Here is a 5696-nt window from a genome sequence, read left to right as displayed (position 1 = left end):
GAACCGTATGGAACAGAAATCGCTGCATTGTATCTGACGGAGAAGCAAAAACATAAAAACTTCATGGTATTTGCGCAAAGACTATCATAGACAGTAGGTTATGTACGAACCAGTAAATTACACGAATGCAAAATGCTAAATAACCAGTGTCAAGATTGAGAACATCATTGTCTTTTTCAGTATAAAGCAACAAGCAGAAAATACTTAGCCTTACTATGTGTTAATGCAAGACAGACTTTGTAGGCGTACACATTTTCCGGTCAGTACGTAATACTACTTAAGTCATAACAAACGCTGATGAAATAATATCGAAGCAGGAAAACTGTTTCGGAAGATGCAAAATACGCCTACAATAATTTCGCTATGGTGCAAGTTCGGTTTATTGTTGTAATTTCCCTCTTTGTATGGCCACTTTAGATACCAGACCTACGAGCTTAGCATTCATGTCTAACCGATTATAACCAAATTGGTAGAAAACCTTAAAGAATCACCAAACAACTAAAATATAATTCTAAAAAGCTTTTTTTTAAGGATTCGAGTATGGGCCTTCCTCGTTGTACCCCACCAAGAAACCAACTGAACTTTTGTGGTGCCAAACATTTTTCCATAAATCCCCCGAAGCTGATATTAGAGTGCAGAAAGACAGTTATTGAGGGAACTGTCAGCCACCCAGCCAACCATATAACACAGTGCATGCAAATATTCCGCGTTCATAAACACAATCTCCGTGATGGATTGCGCAATGTCTTTCTCATATGATCATGTTTCACACCGGAGTAATAATACAAACAAATCGAGTTGATTTAAAGGGTTCTTCCAAGACATTTCTGCGCTAATACCAGTGACACACGATGCTATTCGAATTACCAAGATCAATAGTCTTCTTTGTTTTTCAACTTTTCCCAACTGACCCTACTGCTACTACTACTGTGACTGCTACTGTTACTACTGCTACTGCTTCTACTACTACTACTACTACTACTACTACTACTACTACTACTACTACTACTACTATTACTACTACTACTACTACTACTACTACTACGTTCGACTTCTTGCTCAGATTTGTTCCTGTTGACTGGACAATAAATATATTTTAAAAAAGAAATCACTACCTCCTTACCAGTAGAGCCATTTGTTTCTTCATTACGTGCTCTGGAAAAATAAACAGATACTTGTCTCAGTCTTTTACGTATAGAATTTCGCTTTCGCTTGTATTTTTGGTCTTCTTCATTGTGGAAAAAATGGAAGCAAAATGACTTTCTAATCACTGTGGATGTTCATGAAACTTTAACATTCTGAAAGGGTTTGGATGTTGTGGATCATTACGACAGAAAATATAATTACTTCCTTTCTGGGAGACCTTTTTTCCAGTAAAATTCGTGTTTTTGTTTGTTTTCCTAGCCTCGTTTTCTTTCACTGCTTAATTTGTTATTTGATCCAGTTCCGTGATGTTAATGGAAAACCGAATTGAAAAAGAAATTTGTTCAGTAAAATTTAAAAAAAACATTCTTGTGAACTGTCTGGTATTTGGTGGTGTTCGTTTCTTTTCAAACATGACCTCTGTGTCCTGTATGTTCTACATTGGGTCGTTGGGTGCGTAGAAACTACCACACAAAAAAACGACATGTAAAGACAAATTAAAACACGTTATAGTGGATAGAACTTAGTAGAATTTCTCGTCCTTCTGTGTCAAGTGTGCAGCGTACAGCTTTCACTTTAATAACTCAAACAAAACATGTCTTTCAAAGAAATCAAAAACTAGAAAAAGAATGAGCTGCTTCTTTTAAATATTGTCAGTGTCGCTCTTGTCAGAATAAAACAGGCACCTGTGGTGTAGGGTTTGGTTCTTTACTGATGTCATGATGCACTCTAAACACGTGAGTTCGATTGTTGTGTCAAGAGACATTTCGTATTTGTTTCGTTGTGTTTATTTTAGGGGCTTTAGTTTTGGTGGTTTCATTTATTATTATCCCTTTACATCAAGTATCTCCGCAGGTCTGCTGGGACGTTGTATCTCTTTCAATCAGGATGAGCTTTGTTAATATTATGGTCTGTGTAGCCCATCTTCGAAATAACCTCAGTTGTTTTGATGGGCGCATTAAATGTTTACAGTTGTCATTACGAGACCGCCATGTCGCAAGTTTTGGAGACGTCTACACTGTTACGACAGCCCTTTGAAGAGGGTACTGTTTGAGTTTGTATTTTTTCGTGGTATAACCCTGAACACAATTGAAGTTTCATTCTTACCAGTGGACCTGTATCAAAATATGGGGATTGGGGGGGAGGGGGGGGGTGGCGGTGGGGTTATGTTAGCAGCCCTTCTTAGAAGAAGTTCAATTATAAACAAACTTAGAGTAATGAATACAGTCCAACCAATGACATAGGAAAAGTGCTTCATGAGGAAAAATATATTTGTTTTGCTTGTTCCGTTCTGTAAGATACGCAAACACAAACAACACAGGGAAAGAAGAGCAACAATAATTTCAATTTTAAAAAAAGGATTTCTAATAGTGTCACTCTTCATCTTCCACAGTGTGCTCTACTCTAACGCCGGACAATCTTCAACCCTCAGGTAATATTTACAAAGCCTGCTCATGCTTCACCTCCCGAGATGACTGTGTTGACACTGTGACGGAGTACACGATCATCGCAGGGTGCTGCTAGCCGCTGATGGTATACGACGTATTACTACAGATTCGAAAAAAGGCTAACTTTATACCATCCTTTGAGTTCTGTGTTTACAGATACCTGTAGAGTTCTGATCGTACCTGGATTTTTGATTTACCTACAACCGCTGCTCAGGTGAGCCTCTGTCTGTCTGTCTGTCTGTCTGTCTGTCTGTCTGTCTGTCTGTCTGTCTGTCTGTAAGACCATCTCTTTTCTCAAGCCAATGCAATTCTTCTCCATGAAACTCTTTTCTTATATGCTTGATTGGAATTTATTATGTACTGGAAGTTTATCAATAACTGGATATATTTTGTTTTTTAAAATTGAGATTTGTTAACAGAACACCTCCCACACCCAACTTCTATCGTGTCGGGATTTGATTCAGCGATAAAAAGAAACCTCAAGGGCTTTGTTTTGGTTTGATTAGAGATTTCACGATTTTGCAACACTTAAAGCCATATAAATAGTTACAAAAGCTGTACAAATATAAAACGCGTGGGCAGAAAAGAGCGACAGTAAATAATGATAAAAGAAGTTAACCACACCAGAGCGCACACCAACCGCACGTGCTGTTGTGTTCTGACAGCCTCCATGGGAATATAGAACAATGTTTGCACGTTTGGATGGTATCTACGCAATTTAATGTAGCCCGATGCGTAGAACCCCTAATATTCGTACTGGAAATAAGACTTGCCATGTTTGGGTATGAAGTAAATGTGAACGATTTTATTTTGTCTCTACTCTTGGAAGGCTTCCTGTGATTTCATTGTTAATGTATCAAAGCATGTAAACATCAAAGACAACATTGGTTAAACTATCTAACCTCCCCCCATTTCAGTATCTAAAAAATCAGATTCGCGAATGTCCTCTAGGCGACCCAAATGTTGCTAAACTAAGTGTATACGCCCTGGATCTACTTGCTGAAGTAAGCATAGAATGGAGGGCTACAGTTTACTTTTACCCGGAAGACAACATTTCAATAGAGCTGAACATTTTATCTGCCGAGCCAATGAATACTTCAACCAAGCTCATCCCGTCTCTTGGCCCCTGTTATTGAGATGCAAAAAAAGAAGCCAGACTTGGGATTTCTCCGAGACCTTGAGAAGCGTACATTAAATCCGTCTACAATCCTAGCCAATAAGAAAATCACGTCCTGCTTTATGTTCTTCCAAATGATCAATCTGTCTACCAAATGTATTCACAGAATCAGAGCTGCAAATCAAAGACATCAAATTCTACCAAAAGATTCTGCTTCCAAATAAAAAACCAACACAAGCAACCCCCCCCCCCCCCCGAAGAAACCAACAGAAAAACCCCCCGAAAAACCAATGCGCTTGTTTGCATCTTCTACCTCATAGACACCGATTTTATTATTTGGGAATAAGGACGACAGAAAAAAAAATTAAGAAAACTGACAGCTTTTATCTAACTCCTTGAGGATTTCCAAGCCATTTTCCCCTTGCTGTATTTGTCAAAATATGCAACGAGGTTATTCGGATGTCGCCATAATATACAAGTTTTACGCCCTTTGATTCTCTTACATACACACACTCTCTCTCTCTAAGCTCTCTCTCTTCCTCTTTCTCTTTTTCTCTCTGTCTCTCTCCATGTCTCTCTCTGAGTCTGTCTCTCTCTCTCTCTTTCTATCCCTCTTTGTGCCTGTTTTTCTGTCTTGATTCTCATACATACACACTTTACCCCCCCCCTCTCTCTCTCTCTCTCTCTCTCTCTCTCTCCCTTTCTCTCTCTCCCTCTGTCTCTTTCGGTCTCTCTCTGTCTCTCTCTCTGTCTCTCTCTCTGTCTCTCTCTCTGTGTCTCTCTCTCTTTCTGTCAATCTCTCTCAACTGCCTGTTTCTCTCTCTCTCTCTCTATCTCTCTCTCTCTCTCTCTCTCTCTCTATCTCTCTATCTCTCTCTCTCTCTCTCTCTCTCTCTCTCTTTCTCTGATTCCCTCTGTGTTTCTCTCTATCACAGTTTCTTTACATATCTAACTTCTGCTTACTCCCACACCCCAAGGCAAGTCCTATTAGAAGCTGTATAGTGCTCTCTCCCGGCACGGAACAGATCACTTCAATGGCTCTGCCGCTTTTTGCTTCCTCAAAAGCTTTTATTGCCTGACACAGTAACCCTGTTTTCTCCCAGCAGAGTCCAGCTGGAAAATGCAGTTAAAATATATTGCTTGGAAACGGGAAGCTTCTTTTCAATGCATAATGCATTCTTTAGAAAGTAATATAGTTTTTAAAAACCAAGCACGACCAAGCAATGCGCTCAAAATACGTTCATGCAATTTTAAGCAAGTGTAAAGCTGTTTTTCGAAAACAAAAGGTTTAGAGCGTAATTCTAATGCCAGGTCTAAATCCTCCATTAATTCCAGCATTTAAATCGTACTAAAAATATGCATGCACAGCCAACCTTAAACATTGAGGGCTCTGTTGCACCCACTGGTCGTCCCATCAGATGGCCATCTTGATAACGTTGGAGAAAAAGGTTCCAAAAAAGACGGCACATGCTTTTACAATTTACGCCAATGAGCTGTTATGATAACTTTTTTTTCTGAAGAAAAAAGTGGATGCGAATCGTCACAGTTATTGTGGCCAAAGTATAGTTTTTGAAAAACTGTTATTCAAATAAAGGTTTTTAGGCCCCCATAGACACAATTTAGATAATTAGGTTTAGGGAGCGAGCTCAGATCCTGCCTGTCTGGGCCACCCTGGCCTGAGAGTGATACAACGTTCCCTCAGACATACCAAAATACTCGATGAGAGTTCTGAATAGAGATACTCCTCTCATAATGTAGGACGTGCAACAATAACGTATTTTATGCTATGATTTTGTTTTGCGGAGAGCTACTGAACGTCATGGGTAAGCTGAATAGATTTTCTTGAGTTGACACCAGAAATGCTTAGTTTTTTGGCTCATCAAGTTTACTGAGAAGTTCGGAGCCTACCTTTCAGAGTCATTCCTGTCTTCGAAGAGCAAGAAGTCACTTTAAAAAGCAAACTTAATTTATAATTTTCTTCACTGGTA

The 5696-nt window shown here is 39.2% G+C and overlaps 1 long non-coding RNA gene across 1 annotated transcript in view; it reads left to right on the top strand.

The window, feature by feature from the left end:
- Positions 1-2698, top strand: part of LOC118478559 — a 74345-nt gene extending 71647 nt beyond the window's left edge. The window contains exon 2 of the long non-coding RNA XR_004859127.1: positions 2537-2698. This is a non-coding gene — a long non-coding RNA (uncharacterized LOC118478559). The remainder of the gene's footprint in view (positions 1-2536) is intronic.
- The last annotated feature ends 2998 nt before the right edge of the window (positions 2699-5696 follow it).

This window comes from Aplysia californica, unplaced genomic scaffold, assembly GCF_000002075.1.
Source record: "Aplysia californica isolate F4 #8 unplaced genomic scaffold, AplCal3.0 scaffold00675, whole genome shotgun sequence".
In the NCBI taxonomy this organism is placed as follows: domain Eukaryota; kingdom Metazoa; phylum Mollusca; class Gastropoda; order Aplysiida; family Aplysiidae; genus Aplysia; species Aplysia californica.
This window is presented reverse-complemented; position numbering and strand designations above follow the sequence as displayed.